The following is a 20,183-nucleotide window of genomic DNA, read 5'->3' as shown; positions in this document are numbered from 1 at the left end:
TTTTAGTGTTTATTTCTCTGATGACATATGATACGGAACATCGTATCATATGCTTATTTTCTATCTGCATATCTTCTTGGGGGAGGTGTCTGTTTAGGTCTTTAGCCCATTTTTTGAGTTGTTTCTTATTGTTGAGTTTTAAGAATTCTTTGTGTGTATATAAATATTTTAACTGAAGTACTATTTGGTTTATAGTGTGGTGTTTCTGGTGCACGGTAAAGTGATTCAGCCATGTGTATATACATTTTTCAAATTCTTTTCCATTTTAGGTTATTATAAGATCTTGAATATACAGGAGGACCTTGTTGTTTACCTATTTTATATATAGTAGTTTATATGTAAAAGTGAAAGTCGCTCAGTTGTGTCCGACTCTTTGTAACCCCATGGACTATATAGTCCATGGAATTCTCCAGGCCAGGATACTGGAGTGGGTAGCCATTCCCTTCTTCCCTCATAGCTCAGTTGGTAAAGACTCCACCTGCAAGGGAGGAGACCCCGGTTAGATTCTGGGTTGGGAAGATCCGCTGGAGAAGGGATAGGCTACCCACTCCAGTATTCTTGGGCTTCCCTTGTGGCTCAGCTGGTAAAGAATCCGCCTGCAATGTGGGAGACCTGGGTTCGATCCCTGGGTTGGGAAGATGCCCTGGAGAAGGGAATGGCTACCCATTATAGTCTTCTGGCCTGGAGAATTCCATGGACTGTATAGTGCATAGTATTGTGAAGAGTCAGACATGACTGAGCAACTTTCACTGTCTCTCCAGGGGATCTTCCCAACCCTAATCTGCTCATCCCAAACTTCTAAATTTATCCTCCTCACCCCATCTTGACTTTTTCTTTGGTAACCATTAATTTGTTTTCTACATCTGTGAGTCTGTTTCTGTTTTGTAATTAAGTCACTTGTATCACTTTTTTATATTTCACACGTAAGTGTTATTATATGATATTTGTCTTTGTCTGACTGACTTCATTGTGTATGATAATCTCTAGGTCCATCCATGTTGCTGCACATGACATTGTTTCATTCTTTTTTATGGCTGAGCAATGGTTCATTGCATGTATATACACCACATCTTCCACATCTAAGGAATTCTTTGCGTATGTTCAGTAGCAGTCCTTTATTACATGAAGCCATTGGGTATTGGCACCGCCTGTGTGCTAGGTCCATAAAGCGTGATATTTTTCTCAGCAGAAATTCTTCAAAAAAGTTCGTATTTTCATTTTGGGGAGACTTTGGAATATTGGTTAAGTTATGAGTTTGGAGATAGACTTCGTTGGTTCCAGTCCTGGCACATCACAGACACATTCACTGTGAGATGTTGGGCAAGTTACGTGATTTCTCTGTGTCCTGGTTTCCTCCTCAATAAACGGGGTAATACTAGCGAACCTGTCTCACAGGATGGTGAGAATTAAATGTTCACACCATGGGCCCTAGAACCATGTCTGGGACATAATAACCATTCAGTCGCGGTTGGCTGCCCAGCGCCCTCCAGCACTGTATGACTGACAGATGAGGGCCTGCCGTCAGTAGGGGCCAGATTAACACACTCAGGGGTGCGCAGGGCAGGGCTGTAGCGCAGCTTTGATTCTGCAGCCTGAGTTTTCGGACATTGCTGTGTACTTTGCCGGAGCAGCACACTGAAAGCAGAGTGAGCTTGTACCCAGCACAGACGCTGCTAGTTTGTTCTGGATCTCGACCCTGTTCCCCACTCTTGGGACCATCTTCCCACTCCCGAGACCATCTTCCTCACCTCTTGCTGGGGAGGGTGCCTGTTCTGTTGAGTCACAACCAGCCCCATCCTCAATTTAGCCCTGCAGCTTCAGTGGGGCATCAAGACCATGGGTGTGTGAATGACAGCCCCAAGGATCTTGTTAATAAAACACAGCACACCTCCCACCACCCATCCTGCCAGACCTCCTGGTGATTATCAGAGCATCAAGTCTAGACTTCCCAGCATGTCACCCCATGGTGTCCTTTATCTGATCCCCACCTGAACTCTGTTCCAGGCACAGTGGTCTGCTTCCCTTTGTAACATGTGCTGAACTTCAGAGACCAAGCCTGGGACTTCCCTGGTGGTCCGGTAGCTAAGACTTGGCTCCCAGCTTGGGGAGCCCGGGTTTGATCCCTGATCGGGGAGCTAGATCCCACATGCTGCAGCTGAGTTTGCATGCCACAACTGAAGATCCCGCGTGATGCAGCTAAGACCCCGTGCTGCCAAGTAAATAGATAAATAGATACTTTAAAATAAATAATCAAAGACTCAGATCCTTTCTCATGCTTTTTCGCAGCCTGGGTTTTCTCCTTTCCTCCCTTTGAGTATGATTATCTGCCATGGCTCAGCCTTCATGCAGTCTTTTTGTCTGTTAATCATTAGTGGTTCATATTCTTGGCCTCCTCCGCTGGACTATAGTCTCTTCAAGGACAGGGTCCATGCTTTCTTTGTCTCTGACTCCTCTGTGGTCCCATGCCCGATAAATGCTTTTGGGGTTGAGCTCAATACCATCGAGGTCTGAGTACCTTATGGAGTGCAGCTGTGCTCTGTTGTGCCAAAGAGAAACAGAAAGAACTGCCCTTGGGGAGAACAGGGTCCTTGGCACAAGGCTGCTGGCACGAAGACTCTGTGGCCTTAAATACCCAGCTCAGAGAAACTAAGATGTCTCTCTTCTTTTAGTTTTTTGGCTGCACCATGAGGCATGTGGGATCTCAGTTCCCCGACTAGGGATGGAGTCCGTGCCCCTGATTGGCAGCGTGGTTTCTTAACCATGGTACTGCCAGGGAAGTCCCTGTCTTTTCTGAGGTTCCTTGAGAAGAACATTTGCTGCTTCAGCATCTGCATCTGTCCATGAAATCCTCCATGGTCTGTTCAGAATGTCCTTGTGTCTGCAAAGAACTGGCCACCTCTTGACCCATTGTCTAAATTATGGTAGTAGTCTCTGTTCTTCTCATTTTCCTGGAGTCACTAATCGTTGATTTGTACCAAATTTAGACACTCAAGGCCTTCTCTGATACAGTAGGCTTGCTTTGTTGCAGAAACTATAAAATCTCGCTTTTAAAAGGCGTCTTTGAGGGAGGGCAGATACAAAAGGACTTAACAGAGTTGAATCTAGTTTCAAGCCATGACCCCATTAGATCTCAGATCCCAGTTGTCCGAGGCATGCTTTCACAATGCATGTGCTCTAAGATTTATAGAAGATAAGCAAGTATACCAGTAAGGGCCGTGAAATTCAAGTAATTATAAAGGTACTGAAGAAAAGAATAAAGGATATGACATATAAATGACCCATACATCTTTGTATTTCCAGTGCTTACCGTGGTGCCTAGTACATAGAGATAAAAACAGCTACCATTTATTGAGTTCTTACTGTCTGCTTGCACTGTGGCATACATTTCATTTAATCCTTATAGGAATTCTGTGAGGTTTTGCAGATGAGAAAAATGAGGTTCAGAGAGGTTAAGTAATTTGCTAGCAAGTAAAGGAGAAAACCTAATGACTGTTGGCTATAATGGGACCTTAAAGCCATATTCAGGAAATACTTTAGAACCTAATTTTTTCCCTTTAGACTAAAACCCCTTCTCCACACCTAAGTGGACTTCCGTGTTTACACAGTTTTGGCCTCTCTGTCAGTGAGGACCGGTTGTACGATAATTTTCTTCTAACCCTTTTTATACTTAAAAGGATCTATTAACTTGCCCCCTGGCCTTAAATGAGCTGTTCCTTAAATGTGTTTTCTTAAGGCCCCTTCCCCTGCTTTGGGGGCAGTATCCATTTATCCGGTTCATTTTGGCACGGTGTCTGGTATCCCCACTGCCCTCTTACAAGGCAAAAACCGAGCCCACGTTTCCTGTGGAGGAGGTGGGACCCAGCTGGGGCTGATGCAGCGATCCATGCCTGGCTCTTACATGTCCTTCCTGCTGTGATGTTCCTGGTGATGCAGTTTGTCTGATCTGGCCCTTCCCTCCCGCCGTGGGCCCAGCCTCCATCGCTAGCAGGGAACATCCTTTTCAGTTGGTCCCCTTCACCCTGCCAACAATCTTTCTGCCACAAATCGGACTCCACATGAAGTAGCATTAGGTACTTTGTGTTAGGTTTTCACACACTAGCCATTACTGTTCTTCGCCCTGTGGCTTTTTAAAAAAAATACTTATTTTTGGTCGCACTGACTGGGTCTTTGTTGCTGCCTGTGGGCTTTCTAGGTGCAGCAAGTGGGGCAACTCTTCGCTGCAATGTGGGCTTCTCATTGTCGTGTCCCTTCTTGTTGCAGAACACGGGCTCAGTAGTTGTGGCACACAGCCTCAGTTGCTCCGCAGCTTGTGGAGTCTTCCCAGACCTTGGATCAAACCCGTGTCCCCTGCATTGCAGGCGGATTCCTGTCTACTGTGCCACCAGGAAGTCCGGTGCTGAACTTTTTGATGACACTTCCCTTTGTGAATGTGGGCCTGGAGCTCAGGACCAGGCTGATGGGGAGACTGAGGTGGGCCCTTTTTCTGCTCTTCCTGTGTTATTGGCTGGCCTTGCATCCCACAGCACCACTCCTTCTTCATTCCACCCGCATCTGCTGTCTCTTCCGTGATCACTGCTTCTCAGGGTGTCATCTCGTTGGGGAAAGAGGAGGGCCGTTCCCTGGAACCGACACAAGTGTTCTCTCTCTACGTCTGGAAGTTGTCTGACCTCTCTGAACTTTTTCCTCATCTGACAAATGAAACTAAATGATAACCAGATTCTTTTTTTCAATTGAGTGAGAGCGTCTAATTCCTATCTAATCATCCTATTTAGTAAATGACATTTGTTCCTCTCAGTGATTCTGTGATGGGAAGTAGCTTATATGGGATCAGACATAGGGAATACCAGCAAAGTATGTGAGTCGCATTGGTTCATATGCCATTTCTCCAGCACATGAATGATTTGTGCCACCAAGGAAGAAGACCGGGATGCAGTAAGCTTCAGAGGAGTATGGCACACACGATGCCTGTTCACCCCTCGCTCCCCTTGGCTCCATTTGGTCACATGTCCTGTTTTAGAAGTGTTCTCTGGTGGTTCTCTCTGGTCTTTTGATTTTGTACTTGGGTGCATAACTCAGCAGCCTTCCTTACACACCCCTTTATCACACTAGTGAATGTGTTTTTATCAGGATTGTTGCTGTTTGGTTACTGCTCTAGGTACAAAATCTGCGAAGAATTTGAGTGACGTGCCTCAATCCTGTATGTTTCATAATCTCTGTTATTTCAGTGATTTTGCAGAACACATTTTTTTTAATATACAAGTTGTTTTATGTTTGCATTGATTTCCCTTTTTACCTTCATCTACATTTTGTATTGATCATTTCATGGAAGCAAAACCTTTGGCCTGGACCAAGCTAGGACCTAGAGGTGATGGGAGGGACATCAGGCAGGTGTCTGTTCACACTCTCTCACCTGGACTATTGCATTAGATCCCTGTCTGGTCTCTACTTCGGTTCTTGACCCCAAACGGCCAATTTTGACATATAATCCAAAGTGAAAATCAGATGTTGTTGCTTTAAAATTTCTTAAGTTATTTTCTGTGAATTATCAGTATGTTGATGTATTGGGGGGGTAAGGGTCTAAATGAAAGAAAGCAGATACAAACATGGAATAGAGGAAAGCAAGGAAGGGCCTAGTGATGTTGGATCAGAATTACAAATCTCAGCATAAACTCTTTCTCTCTCTTACACACATACTCACAAATCAGATTCTTAGCTAGGTCTCTTGTAAGGGCTTGGAAGCTATGATGTCCCAGGAGCAATGAGCATAGCAAGCGTCCAAATCTTGGTTTAAAATTTTATCACCTACTGAAAGGAATGGAGGGCTCCTTGGAGAAATGGCCAATTGCAGGGCTGGGGCAGGCAAAGCACAAGGTAAGCCCAGAACAGCTTGTGCCAGGGAGTACAGAAGTGCTCAAAACCCCAGGGAGCATGTTAGGTACAGGATCTAGTTTGGAACAATTTAAGCCTCAAAAGAAATAAAAGGGTCTTTTGGACTCTATGGGAGAGGGTGAGGGTGGGATGATTTGGGAGAATGGCATTGAAACATGTTTAATATCATATGTGAAACGAATCACCAGTCCAGGTTCGATGCATGATACAGGATGCTCGGGGCTAGTGCATTGGGATGACCCAGAGGGATGGTATGGGGAGGGAGGTGGAAGGATCATTCAGGATGGGGAACACGTGTACACCCGTGGTGGATTCATGTTGATGTATGGCAAAACCAATACAATATTGTCAAGTAAGCCTCCAATTAAAATAAATAAATTTATATTAAAAAAGAAGAAATAAAAGTAATGGATTATAAAATATTGAAAAACAAGACTACATGAGTCTATGTTGATTATGTTGGTGCTTAAAAAATGAGGGAGGGGGAAAGGGGAAGCTCCTTTTTATAATAAAATGCCACTAATAAATTAGAAGGAAGGATCAAGTTGGAAAACCTTCATGTTGCAGCCACAGTGGAAGTATTGGATTCACCACTGAGTAGAAGTTAGTTGGGGAATAGAATACTTACACAGTCTAGGAGCGTCTCCCATAGATCACTTATTTCTCAGGGAAAAAGGCACTTTTACAGCAGAGCCCTGGAGGATGGCACCTTGACCAAGTGATTATCATAGGTGACATCACCTGTCATGGGGAAGCTGTCACAGGTATCTCCAGGAGTGTCCTGTGGAGGGCCCACAACCCTTTCATGGGATCCCTGCCAACAAACACAGATGAAGGCGTGTCGCACAGAACAGGGGGCCTGAGCTCTTGACACATGTTAGGGTCTTCATCGACAGAGGAGGGCTGTGGAACCAGGATAAAGTGGCTAGGGAGATGTGACATCTAAACGCACAGTGTATGGTGCAGGGTTGGACCCTGAGTGGAGGGAAAATTGCCATAAAGGATAGTTGTATTTGGCTTTCCTGCTGTTGTGTTTTCATTTAGTGATCGCACTGGGTAATGTTCCAGGTGGCGCTAGTGGTAGAGAACCTGCCTGCAAGTGCCGGAGATGTAAGAGACGCTGGTTCTATCCCTGGGTTGGGAAGATCCCCTGGAGAAGGGCATGGCAGCCCACTCCAGTATTCTTTTCCTAGAGAAGCTCATGGACAGAGGAGCCTCGTGGGCTACACAGTCCATAGGGATGTAAAGAGCCAAACCTGACTGAAGCACCTTAGCACACACGGATGCACACAATGTAAGAGAATATCTTGTCTTTGAAGATATGCACTCTTCAGAGGAAAGGGTCATAATCTCAGCAACTTACTCTCAAGAGGTTCAGGGAAGAAAATGTACGTATTATACATATAAAGGGAGGGTGTGGCAGAATGTTGACAGTGTGATATATCAGTAATATTTTTTATGGTGATACTGTATTTTATAGGACTTCCCTGGTGGCTCAGACAGTAAAGTGTCTGCCTACAATGTGAGAGACCTGGGTTTGTTGCCTGGGTTGTACGCTGCTAAGTCGCTTCAGTTGTGTCCGACTCTTTGTGAGCCCTGAGACGGCAGCCACCAGGCTCCCCCGTCCCTGGGATTCTCCAGGCAAGAACACTGGAGTGGGTCGCCATTTCCTTCTCCTGGGTTGTATATGTGTTTGCAAATTTTACTTTTTCCCCCCAGTTTTATTGAGCTGTAATTGACATATAACATCGTATAGGTTTCAGGTGTGCAGCACAATGAATTGATATATGCATGTATTGCAAAATGATCACGACAGTAAATTTTGCTAATATCATCATCTTACATAGTTATTTATTTCTCATGATGAGAATTTTGAAGGTCTACTTGCTTAGCTTTCAAATATACAGTACGGTGTGGTTACCTGTAGTCACTGTATCGTGCGTTACTTCCCAGAACGTGTATCTGGGTGTTTTTGCCTTTTGACCACCTTGGCGCATTTTCCTCATTCCCCTTGCCTGGCCTCCATCAACTGCCACTCTGTTTTCTGTCTCAGGTGAGTTTCGTTTTATTAGATCAGACATGTTTGTCTTTCTCTAATTTATTTCACTTAACATAATGCCCTCAGGGCCCCTCCATGATGACACAAATGGCAGGATCTCCTTGTTTTTTTATAGCTGAATGTCATTGTAATATTCGTGTAACTTCTGCATATCTGAAAAAATTCAAAATAAAATGTTTAATTTCTAAAAAAGATATGAAGTAGGTACTTCGCTGGTGGTCCACTGGTTAAGACTTTTCCCCTTCCAATGCAGGAGGGGAGGGTTCGATCTCTGGTCGGGGAACAAAAATCCCACATGCCTCACAGGCAAAAAGCAAAAAGCAGCATTGTAAGTTCAATAAAGACTTTAAAAATGATCCACAACACAATTTTTTTTTATTTTTTAACTTTACAATATTGTATTGGTTTTGCCATATATCAAAATGAATCCATCACAGGTATACACGCGCTCCCCATCCTGAGCCCTCCTCCCTCCTCCCTCCCCTTACCATCCTTCTGGGTCGTCCCAGTGCACCAGCCCCAAGCATCCAGTATTGTGCATCGAACCTGGACTGGCGACTCGTTTCATATATGATACTATACATGTTTCAATGCCATTCTCCCAAATCATCCCACCCTCTCCCTCTCCCACAGAGTCCAAAAAACTGTTCTATACATCAGTGTCTCTTTTGCTGTCTCGTACACAGGGTTATTGTTACCATCTTTCTAAATTCCATGTATATGCATTAGTATACTGTATTGGTGTTTTTCTTTCTGGCTTACTTCACTCTGTATAATAGGCTCCAGTTTCATCCACCTCATTAGAATTGATTCAAATGTATTCTTTTTAATGGCTGAGTAATACTCCATTGTGTATATGTACCACAGCTTTCTTATCCATTCATCTGCTGATGGACATCTGTCCTGGCTGGACATGTCCTGGCTGTTATAAACAGTGCTGCGATGAACATTGGGGTACACGTGTCTCTTTCCCTTCTGGTTTCCTCGGTGTGTATGCCCAGCAGTGGGATTGCTGGATCATAAGGCAGGTGTATTTCCAGTTTTTTAAGGAATCTCCACACTGTTCTCCATAGTGGCTGTACTAGTTTGCATTCCCAGCAACAGTGTAAGAGGGTTCCCTTTTCTCCACACCCTCTCCAGCATTTATTGCTTGTAGACTTTTGGATCGCAGCCATTCTGACTGGCGTGAAATAGTACCTCATAGTGGTTTTGATTTGCATTTCTCTGATAATGAGTGATGTTGAGCATCTTTTCATGTGTTTGTTAGCCATCTGTGTGTCTTCTTTGGAGAAATGTCTATTTAGTTCTTTGGCCCATTTTTTGATTGGGTCATTTATTTTTCTGGAATTGAGCTGTAGGAGTTGCTTATATATTTTTGAGATTAGTTGTTTGTCAGTTGCTTCATTTGCTATTATTTTCTCCCGTTCTGAAGGCTGTCTTTTCACCTTGCGTATAGTTTCCTTGGTTGTGCAGAAGCTTTTAATTTTAATTAGGTCCCATTTGTTTATTTTTGCTTTTATTTCCAATATTCTGGGACGTGGGTCATAGAGGATCCTGCTGTGATATATGTCGGAAAGTGTTTTGCCTATGTTCTCCTCTAAGAGTTTTATAGTTTCTGGTCTTAGGTTTAGATCTTTAATCCATTTTGAGTTTATTTTTGTGTATGGCACAACACAAAGAATCTTAAAAAAAAAAAAAAAAAAGAAATGAGGTAAACGAAGCGAAATATCAGTATTGCTTTAAACCTCTAGGTATCTCTTATATTATTTTTTGTATATTTGAGCTAGTTAATCTCTATGATAAAAATTAAAAAAATAATATTTAAATACATTAAGTACTTTTTTTTCATCTTTACTAGAACATTTACTTGTCTACTCAAGGCTGTGGTTTTTCCAGTAGTCATGGATGGATGTGAGAGTTGGACTATAAAAAATGCTGAGTGCCGAAGAATTGATGCTTTTGAGCTGTGGTGTTGGAGAAGACTCTTGAGAGTCCCTTGGACTGCAAAGAGATCCAACCAGTCCATCTTAAAGATCAATCCTGGTGTTCATTGGAAGGATTGATGTTGAAGCTGAAACTCCAATACTTTGGCCACCTGATGTGAAGAGCTGACTCATTGGAAAAGACCCTGATGTTGGGAAAGACTGAGGGCAGGAGGAGAAGGGGACAATAGAGGATGAGATGGTTGGATGGCATCACCGACTCAATGGACATGGGTTTGGGTAAACTCCGAGGGTTGGTGATGGACAGGGAGGTCTGGTGTGCTGCGGTTCATGGGGTCGCAAAGAGTTGGAAATGACTGAGCGACTGAGCTGAACTAGAACATTAGTTCTTGTATCTTTTTTCACTGGTGCACACGTCATTGAAATTGTATTCACTGGACAGTTGTCAGGTTTTACATTGGATTGATGCAAGTTCTTCTGTGTGGTCTAGACGTTCTGGGTGTGCTCAGGGACTTGGTTCTCCACCACAGGAAAGCAGGCCCTCAAACCACTGCTTATTTGTCTAGTCTGTTCTTGCAGGTATAATGCTGGCCTCATGGGTCCTTCAAGTTTCAGTCTTTGTCTGACTTCGGTCTCGCTTCTGCTCCTGCACTTAGCAGACTGATATTATATTGTTCTGCACTTAGCAGAACAATATTATATTGTTCACAACATTTTTCTTGATTGGGTTAAAGGAGCCCTGCCGTTTTCACTGGAGGCTCGCCAACTTAATTGTATGGTTCCTTGGCTGTCCACTCTGTAGTCACAAATCCTGGACCATGTGGTCTGGGCTGTTATTCCCCTCTGTTAGGAGAGCATTGTACACTGATGGGCCTTTGTCTAATTTGGTAGACCCAGAAGCAGAAAACTATCAATGCAGAAATGCCATGCAGTTTATTCCTTGGATGGGTAGTGAAATATCTAAACTCATTTAGAAAATAACATTTGATTATGTTAAGGGGCTTCCTAGGTGGCTCAGTGGAAAAGAATCCACCTTCAATGCAGGAGATGTAGGTTCAAACCCTGGGTTGGGAAGATTCCTTGGAGAAGGGAATGGCTACCCACACCAGTAGTCTTGCCTGGAGAATTCTATGGACAGAGGAGCCTGGTACGCTACAGTCCATGGGGTCATGAAAGAGTCAGACACATCTCAGTGATAAACAACAACAGCAACAGTCTTATCAAGGAGCAGGTGTTAGCCCTGGTTGGGTTCTCTGTAAAAGCCAGGCTTACTTGTAGTTGTGGAAAGAAAAGAGAACTGGTGAATCAGTTTGGTTTAAAGGAAAATGAAACTGTCATTCCAATTCAGTATTTCTTTTCTTCCAGTTTGGATTACAAGAGAGTACTTACATTTTCGCACTATTTTAAAATTCCTGTGCCAGTGTCAGTTCCTGCAAAGCAAAAGGCAGAAATGAATCATGTGGGACTTGTAGAATTCATTTATTTGCTTCTGTTTGAGGCTAGAGTTGGGTTTGGGGTGAAGTTGGCTGGAGAGGTTAAAGGGGAGGCTGCTGCTGCTGCTAAGTCGCTTCAGTCGTGTCCGACTCTGTGCAACCCCATAGACGGAAGCCCACCAGGCTCCCCTGTCCCTGGGATTCTCCAGGCAAGAACACTGGAGTGGGTTGCCATTTCCTTCTCCAGTGCATGGAAGTGAAAAGTGAAAGTGAAGTTGCTCAGTCATGTCCGACTCTTCGCGACCCCATGGACTGCAGCCTACCAGGCTCCTCCGCCCATGGGATTTTCCAGGCAAGAGTACTGGAGTGGGGTGCCATTGCCTTCTCCGTAAAGGGGAGGAATTTGGTTCTTTTTTAGAGAGACGAATAATCCTGAGATTCTTGGAATTTTACTTTCTTTTATCATGGTTGGATCTCTTAGTTTTTGGCAAGAAAGGATCCTTTGGGGCAGACTTCCTTTGGTTTTATGTTGGTGTCAAGGGTACTGAAACCAATTTAGACCTGTTTCATTCTTAGGAGTGCTTGTTACTATTTCCTGTTTATTTTTCAGTGCTGACCACTGCCCATCTCTTTCTCTACCACACAACCAGGGTCCATTTCTACATGGTTATTCTCATTGAACCTGAGAGTTTATAATAGAATTGTTTCCTTTTTTTGGCAACCTTAAAATATAGCAAGAACTTTCAAGTCCAGTCAGTGCCTCACAGGTTGTATTATGACGTACCTGGACTCCGTGTGTGTGTGTGTGTGTGTGTATGTGAGAGAGAGAGAGATTGATGTGTGTATGTATATAATTTACATTAAAGTCAGTTAGAACTGGTTTTTTTTGTTTTGCAAAATTAAAACACTTTGCAAACTTTTAAAGAACTATATCAAAGTAATGTGTGTAGTTGATATCATTAAAGTCTATTTTCCTTTTCTGCTTCCCAGGACAGCAAACCCAGCACTTACTCTTTTCTTCAAAGAAAGTCTCCTGTCTCCCTGCCTCTGTTTTGACCTTCTCTGACTCATGTTTCTTCAATAACCTGTGCTTTTTGCCTTTTCTTTCTCATGTTTGGAAGATAAAGATGGAAACCCCGTTGATATGCGAGCTCTACAGCCCACTAGTTGTGAGATCTCAGGGCTCAATTTTCCTGATCCTTAAAATAGGGTCAAAGTCCTCAGCACGGGAAGCGTTCCCTTCCTTGCTTTTTGCTGCCGCTGAGTCTCCTCACTGTGCTGGTGACCAGCTTAGAGTCTCTTCTGTTTGCAAGTTCCTCTAAAGTCCTCCCAGGCAGTTGGCTAGCTCTTTCCCTTGGTGCTTTGTTAACCTGTGGTTTTGGTGAGTTTCATCGACTTTTCAGGAAGCTCAGTTCTTGTGTCACTGTCAGTTGCATGTAGCCTTTAAATGGGGAAGCAACGTAGAAGAATTCCCACACAGCACCTGGGGAGGGAGGGTGGATGTGTTTTTGTCAGAAGATGCTGAGGGCTTTCCCAGGACTCCCAGCCCTTCAGATGCTAGCAATGAGAAGAATGGAAACAAAGCTTATCAAGAAAAAGAGGGACAGTGAAGTCCCACCTCTGAGGGGGTGGACCTGTTACAGAGCAAGCTGCACTGGTCTGTTGCTCACTGGCGATGGTCCTACAGAGAAGCTGTGCGGGCTGGCCCACCTCCCTGCTCCCGTCCTGGCTCCCCTCGGGCTGGGAAGCCCTCTGGTTGTGCAGCGGCTGAGTCTGCAGCTCAGAAACAAACCTTGGCTGGGCTGCCTCAGGGAGAAGGCATGAGCTGCGCCTTGGGCTCCAGTCAGGGGTCTGGGATGTGGGCCGGGGATGGCGTGATGCGGGTCTCTTGTTAGCAGATGCTGAACCTGCCGCCACGGGGCCCGGGAGGGACTATTTCCTGCCTGTGACCTTTCATCCTCTCTGGCCAGACTCAGATGGAAAGCCCACAGCTGTGTGCACTCTCAGCCGGATGGACATGGTGGTGTTGTTCCTGGTGTAAACTGGACACGCATTTCTTGATTTCCGTACAGTTGTGAAAGACAGTGCAGATCTCACGAAGCTACCACCTAGAATCAGAGTGTCTTCATTCAGCCAGTGTGTGGCAAAGTGAGGCAGGCAGAGCACAGGACCCAGGCTGGAGGGTCACTGCCGGTCAGGGACTCTGTTTCCTCAGCTGTGAGAGTTTCTTACCATTAATTGAGATACTATTTATCATAGTACTTGGGAACATCTTGGGCCTTCCCAGGAGGCTCAGTGGTAAAGTCTCCACCTGCGAGTGCAGGAGATGTGGGTTCAATCCCTGGGCCAGGGAGATCCCCTGGATAAGGAAATGGCACCCCACTTCAGTATTCTTGCCTGGGAAATCCCATGGACAGAGGAGCCTGGCGTGCTGCGAGTTCATGGGGTAGCAAAAGGGTCAGACATGGTTTAGCGACTAAACAACAATGACAGAAGCACCCAGATAGGTATTGTTTATTCCTACGGGGTGCTGTATGGAGCTGAGAGAGAGGGAGAGAGGAAACAGAGAGTCTGTGTGGGTGTTCTGTGTGTGTGACTGTGTTCACCCTGCCAGCCAAGAGCTGAGATATTACTAGAGGGATAATGCATGAGTATTTATACAGCCTGGTTGAAGGTGATTATCTGCATATTTCTGATGGCTTTAAAGGGCTCCAGGAGCTCAGTGGGGACAAAGCTTTATGGAGAGGGTGAGCTGGTCTTTAAAAGATGGACGTGGAGGGGCACTGACTTTAACAAGAACTAGAGAGAGGGCCCCTGGGTGGAGGGAATGGTGTGATGAAAGGCAAAGATTTAGGAGCAAATGGGGCCTGTACATGTCATGGCAGCAATGGGTTGGGTTGAAGCATCAGTTTGGATTTGTCCTCTGGGTGGTTGGGAACCAGTGAAAAACACTGAGCTGAAGGAGTGTCAAGATGACAACTGAGCTCGAGGGCAAATGATCTGGCAGCAGTTTGCAAAGGTGGGGTAGAGAGAGACCAGAAGCTGTCTTAACTGGAAGACTGCTAGGAAAATACATAAAAGACTTGTTCACCTCCCAACAGTATTATTTTTTCCAGTTTTATTGAGTTATAATTGACTGTATAAGTTAAAGGTGTACGGTGTAATAATTTGACTTACATACATCATGAAATGATTATCACAGTAAGTTTAATGATCATCTGTGGTCTCATAAAGATGCAAAATAAAATAAAATTTTCCTTGTGATAAGAACTCTCGAGGTTTGCTTTCTCAACTGCTTTCATGTATGACATGCAGCAGTGTTAAGTGTGTGTGTAGTTATGGTTATGGCCCTAACCCTCATAGTTGGAAGTTTGTGCATTTGACTGCCTCCATCCAATCCCCTGTCCCCCACCCCTGACTCCTGGAACTGCACATCTGACCCCTTTTTGTATATGAGTTTGTTGCTTTGTGTGTTTGTTGCTTTGTGTGTTTGTTTTTGAAGTATAATTGATCTGCAACACTGTTAGTTCTTGTTGCACAACATAGTGATTTGATATTTCTTCCCTTACAAAATGATCATCCCCCAATATTAGTTTGAAGAGTAAATAAGACAGAAGACGTGGAGTTCCATTTGAAGATGAATCAGGATGGGCCAGGACCAAGCATCCTAGCCCCATGGCAACAGTTGAGCATCCCAACACGGTGATTTAGGCCAGGCGGACGGCCCTGGGTGAAGGTGTAGGACTGCACAGCCCTGCTTGGATAGGATCCCGCACCCTCTGGCTTTGCCCCTCTCTTTCTCCTGCCTTTCACCCCCAGTTTGGCTCTTTTCCTTGTCTGGCTCTTGATTTCCTTTGTTTCCTGTTTCTGACTTGGGAATATCCAGTACCTGGGGCTCCATTTGTTCCTTTCCCTGGGTTTGACCCTGACCGTTCCTAGGAAAAACCTCTGCCCTCTCTGGTCAGTTGGAGTGTCCGCGTGTTCAAACCTGCCCCCTCCCTGTTTCCCCTGCTCTGCCAGAGGCCTGGCTCCCAGGACTGCCTCTAGCTTGGCCTCCTTGGAGGGACTGGTCTCCGCCCTGCCCCGTCACTCAGTCATGTCTGACTCTTTGTGACTCTATGGACCATAGCCTGCCAGGCTCCTCTATCCATGGGAATTCTCCAGGCAAGAATACTGGAGTGGTTTGCCATGCCCTCTTCCAGGGGATCTTCCCAGCCCAGGGATTGAACCAGGGTCTCCCGCATTGCAGGTGAATTCTTTACCAGCTGAGCTACCAGGGAAGTCCAAGGAATGGTCTAGATAGGAGCATTTTAAGAGCCTAAGAGTTGAGTACAGATTCAAGTTCTGGCACCCCATTGACTTCACAGATTTCATTGGGTGGGGGATTGCTGAACTACTTTGAGCTTCAGTTTATTCCAGAGTAAAATGAAGATAAGGTCTCTCTATCCCTTTTCCACATTTCGTTGTGAGGTTTATATGAGGTGATGATTTAAAGATGGCATGGTGTCCTGTGAGTATCAGTAGTCTTTTTCTTCTGATCTTCCATTTCAGGGGAAGAACGTTTGAACATTCTTGTACTTACGAGCGGGAAGGATTGAAGGCAAAAAGAGAAAGGGGCAGCAGAGGATGAAATGGTTAGATGGCTTCACTGACTCAATGGACATGAATTTGAGCAAACTCTGGGAGATAGTGGAGGACAGAGGATCCTGGCGTGCTATAGTCCATGGGGTCACAAAGAGTCGGACAGGAGTTAGAGACTGAACAACAATACTTATGAGGCTTCCCTGGTGGCTCAGTGGTAAAGAATCCACCTGTCAATACAGGAGACATGGGTTTAATCCTTGGGTTGGGAAGATCTGCTGGAGAAGGAAATGGCGACCCACTCTAGTATTCTTGCCTTGTAAATCCCATTGTTGACTGAAAAATATTAGTCACAGTCTGTAAATAGAGAGTTATTTTATTCCAGGAGGCAGCATCTCAATAGCTCTGAGAAAATTGCTCTGAGGAGGCAGGAGAGGAGGTCAGGCTATATATAGGTTTGCAACTAGGGGAGCAGGCAATCTATACATCAAAGATTCTTGTTAAGTGGAGAGGAAAACAAGATATTAAGGGATTTAGCGTTCTTCTGTGTCTGAGAAGATGCAAGCTTCTGGGCTCGCTGAATTCATTCCTTTTATATGCCCCTTAGCTATCTGGGGCCAATCCTATTCTTTTTTAATTTTTATTTTCTTATTTTTTTTTATGTTTTTATGTTTTTATTTTTTAACTTTACAATATTGTATTGGTTTTGCCATATATCAAAATGAATCCACCACAGGTATACATGTGTTCCCCATCCTGAGCCCTCCTCCCTCCTCCCTCCCCGTACCATCCCTCTGGGTCGTCCCAGTGCACCAGCCCCAAGCATCCAGTATTGTGCATCGAACCTGGACTGGCGACTCGTTTCATATATGATATTATACATGTTTCAATGCCATTCTCCAAAATCATCCCACCCTCTCCCTCTCCCACAGAGTCCAAAAGACTGTTCTATACATCAGTGTCTCTTTTGCTGTCTCATATACAGGGTTATTATTACCATCTTTCTAAATTCCATGTATATGCATTAGTATACTGTATTGGTGTTTTTCTTTCTGGCTTACTTCACTCTGTATAATAGGCTCCAGTTTCATCCACCTCATTAGAACTGATTCAAATGTATTCTTTTTAATGGCTGAGTAATACTCCATTGTGTATATGTACCACAGCTTTCTTATCCATTCATCTGATGGACATCTAGGTTGCTTCCATGTCCTGGCTATTATAAACAGTGCTGCGATGAACATTGGGGTACACGTGTCTCTTTCCCTTCTGGTTTCCTCGGTGTGTATGCCCAGCAGTGGGATTGCTGGATCATAAGGCAGGTGTATTTCCAGTTTTTTAAGGAATCTCCACAATGTTCTCCATAGTGGCTGTACTAGTTTGCATTCCCAGCAACAGTGTAAGAGGGTTCCCTTTTCTCCACACCCTCTCCAGCATTTATTGCTTGTAGACTTTTGGATCGCAGCCATTCTGACTGGTGTGAAATGGTACCTCATAGTGGTTTTGATTTGCATTTCTCTGATAATGAGTGATGTTGAACATCTTTTCATGTGTTTGTTAGCCATCTGTATGTCTTCTTTGGAGAAATGTCTATTTAGTTCTTTGGCCCATTTTTTGATTGGGTCATTTATTTTTCTGGAATTGAGCTGTAGGAGTTGCTTGTATATTTTTGAGATTAGTTGTTTGTTGGTTGCTTCATTTGCTATTATTTTCTCCCGTTCTGAAGGCTGTCTTTTCACCTTGCTTATAGTTTCTTTTGTTGTGCCGATTCTATTCTTTTTTTTTTAATTTCTCATCCCTTTCCCCTTGCGCTCCTCCCCCCCAGCTCTAGTGGGTGGCAGCGTCTGCTGGAGCACAGGCGCTGTGTTACCTTTTGGGAGCTCTAGTTCACGTTTGGAGGCTTGAAGTCACTGATGGCTGTCACGTCCTTGTTTGGCCGGAGACACTCCATTTCCCACCGTGGAGTGGGGAGCCCGGTGGGCTACAGTCCTTGGGGTCGCAGAAGAGGCAGACATGACTGAGCGACTAAACAACAGCAGCAACATGCTTACGACTGTAAGAACATAACTGTGAGCTCAGCACGTCCCCAGCTCCATCTGTAGACTCGGTTTCCTTTCTTCCTCTTTTCTGCCAAAGCTTGCAAAAGGTTTGGTGTGAAAAGTTTAGTTATTTATGCTCCAGTGCTTTCCACCTCTGCCCTGGGGGAGGCCCCTGAGGTCCCAGGACAACCCACAGCATTTTCCTTTGGAAAGATTACTACATGTTGGCTCCATGCACCATGAGGACTGGTATCTACAGGAACTTCTGGGCCAGACAGGTTTCCATGAAATCCTAGCAGCATGGTCCATTTTCACGAGAATGTGTTTGAACAGATTCTGCCAAGCAAGCAAAGTGCCCGAAACCATTTATAACCCAGGGCCTGTCTGTCTCATTGTAGTCTCATTGTATCTGCAGATTTATGTAAGCCTTGGTGTCTGGGATCTTGTTGGAAGCATTTGACAAAGGAATACTGATGCAGGAGCAAAGCGAGGTTAGCCTGGGGGCCTGTTCTGTTCTGAGCCCTCTCTTGTTGATAGAATGTAAGAACTCAGGTTTAACGGGGTCAGAGTTGGAAGGGACCTTGACTCTTTCCCACCCCCAGCTTATGTGTAAGCCATTCCTGGTTGGCAAGAACTTATGCTATTAGAGGACATTTTCAGATGGTGTGTGACTTTTCACAGTGATCTCCAAGGGCTCTTGCTGAGAAGTCCTTCTTTGACCTCTTTGAGCAAATGAAGAAGGGGGTTGCAGCCCCTTTGCCCCAGGAATCTGCTCTGCAGCCAGCATGGCCACCCTCACTGCCTTCTCCTGCCACGTGTGTGAAGGCCAGCTCCTCCTCAGAGGCTTCCCCGCTGGCTCCTGCAATGCGGGAGACCCAAGTTCAGTCCCCTGCGTTGGGAAGATCCCCTGGATGAGGGCCTCCCCGTGGGTCGGGCATGCAGCCCATTCCCAGTATCCCGGGACATCCCCTGGACAGAGGAGCCTTTCGGGCTGCACTCCGTGGGGTCACAGAGTCAGACACAACAGCGAGTAACTCTTTACTCCCGAGGACGGTGACCGTTTGCGGGTGTTTGTGTCCCTCATAAAGGGACCGGGGATGTCCAGCCTGTGTCTTCCTGTGGTCCTGTGCTCTCTGCAAGGTGGGGAGGGAGAAGATGGGCACCCCTCTCCCGTCTTTAAAGCTGTAATGCAACCTGCTGGCCACTTTGTACAGGAAGAGATAGCGCACAGTGTTCGACTATCGGGGACCAGGTCCTCTTCTCAGAATGCAGACTCTAATGTCGGTCTCATTCGGACGTCCCAGGAGTTGTAAGTCAGTGGCGAGGTCCCTGGCTGTGTGACGGCAGGTTTACCTGCAGCGTTGTCAGAGCCGTGTGACGGGGAGGGGGAGCCTCTGCCCCCAGGGCTGGTGCCCGTGGTGCTGCTGGGCGCGCCACGGAGCCTCAGCGCCAGCCCTCTGCCTGCTGCCGAGGAGGGGAGAGCGGTGTCAGCCCTGCACCCAAAGCTTCATTGGCCTGTTTTCCACGGTGGCCCCTGTGAGTCAGGAGGAGTCTGCTGCTGCTCCTGCTGATGCTGCTAAATTGCTTCAGTCGTGTTCGACTCTGTGTGACCCCATACACGGCAACCCACCAGTCTCCCCTGTCCCTGGGATTCTCCAGGCAAGAACATTGGAGTGGGTTACCATTTCCTTCTCCAGTGCATGAAAGTGAAAAGTGAAAGTGAAGTCGCTCAGTCGTGTCCGACTCTTAGCGACCCCATGGACTGCAGCCCACCAGGCTTCTCTGTCCATGGGATTTTCCAGGCAAGAGTGGGGTGGAGTGGGGTGCCATTGCCTTCCCCGAGGAGGACTCTACCAGGCAGTAAGTGATGACAGCATTTATGTGGAGACGCGGGCCTCTGCTTGCAGAGGAGAGAACGAGGTCCAGAGCCCCTCACAGAAGAGCAGCAAGTTATGAGAGTCCGCACCCTGAGCCCCACTCCCTGCCTGCGGGTTGGCACTTGAGAGCATCTGCCTTCTGAACATACACCACTTGGGCTGTAATTCTGGCCTCAACCTTCTTTTTCCTTAGAGGAGATGGAAAACTCGATTTTCCATCCAGGGATGTATTACCAAATGTTGCACCAACTTTCTCTTCCTCAGGCTGAACGTTCACTGTTTCTTTGTTGTAAAAAGGACTCCTTTTCCTGTTCAATTTTCTGTACTGAGTTCTCCTCCTTCCCGATTCCCCACCCTTCACG

General features: G+C 45.6%; 1 protein-coding gene across 4 annotated transcripts in view; it reads left to right on the top strand.

Moving 5' to 3' along the window:
• The window catches only part of PANX1 (pannexin 1), a 59,163-nt gene that overhangs the window by 17,350 nt on the left and 21,630 nt on the right, over positions 1-20,183 (top strand). The gene's annotated exons all lie outside the window — the stretch shown is intronic.

The sequence above is a fragment of the Bos mutus genome, chromosome 29 (genome assembly GCF_027580195.1).
Source record: "Bos mutus isolate GX-2022 chromosome 29, NWIPB_WYAK_1.1, whole genome shotgun sequence".
In the NCBI taxonomy this organism is placed as follows: Eukaryota; Metazoa; Chordata; class Mammalia; order Artiodactyla; family Bovidae; genus Bos; species Bos mutus.
Note: the sequence above shows the minus strand (reverse complement) of the source record. Positions and strands in the feature narration are given on the sequence as shown.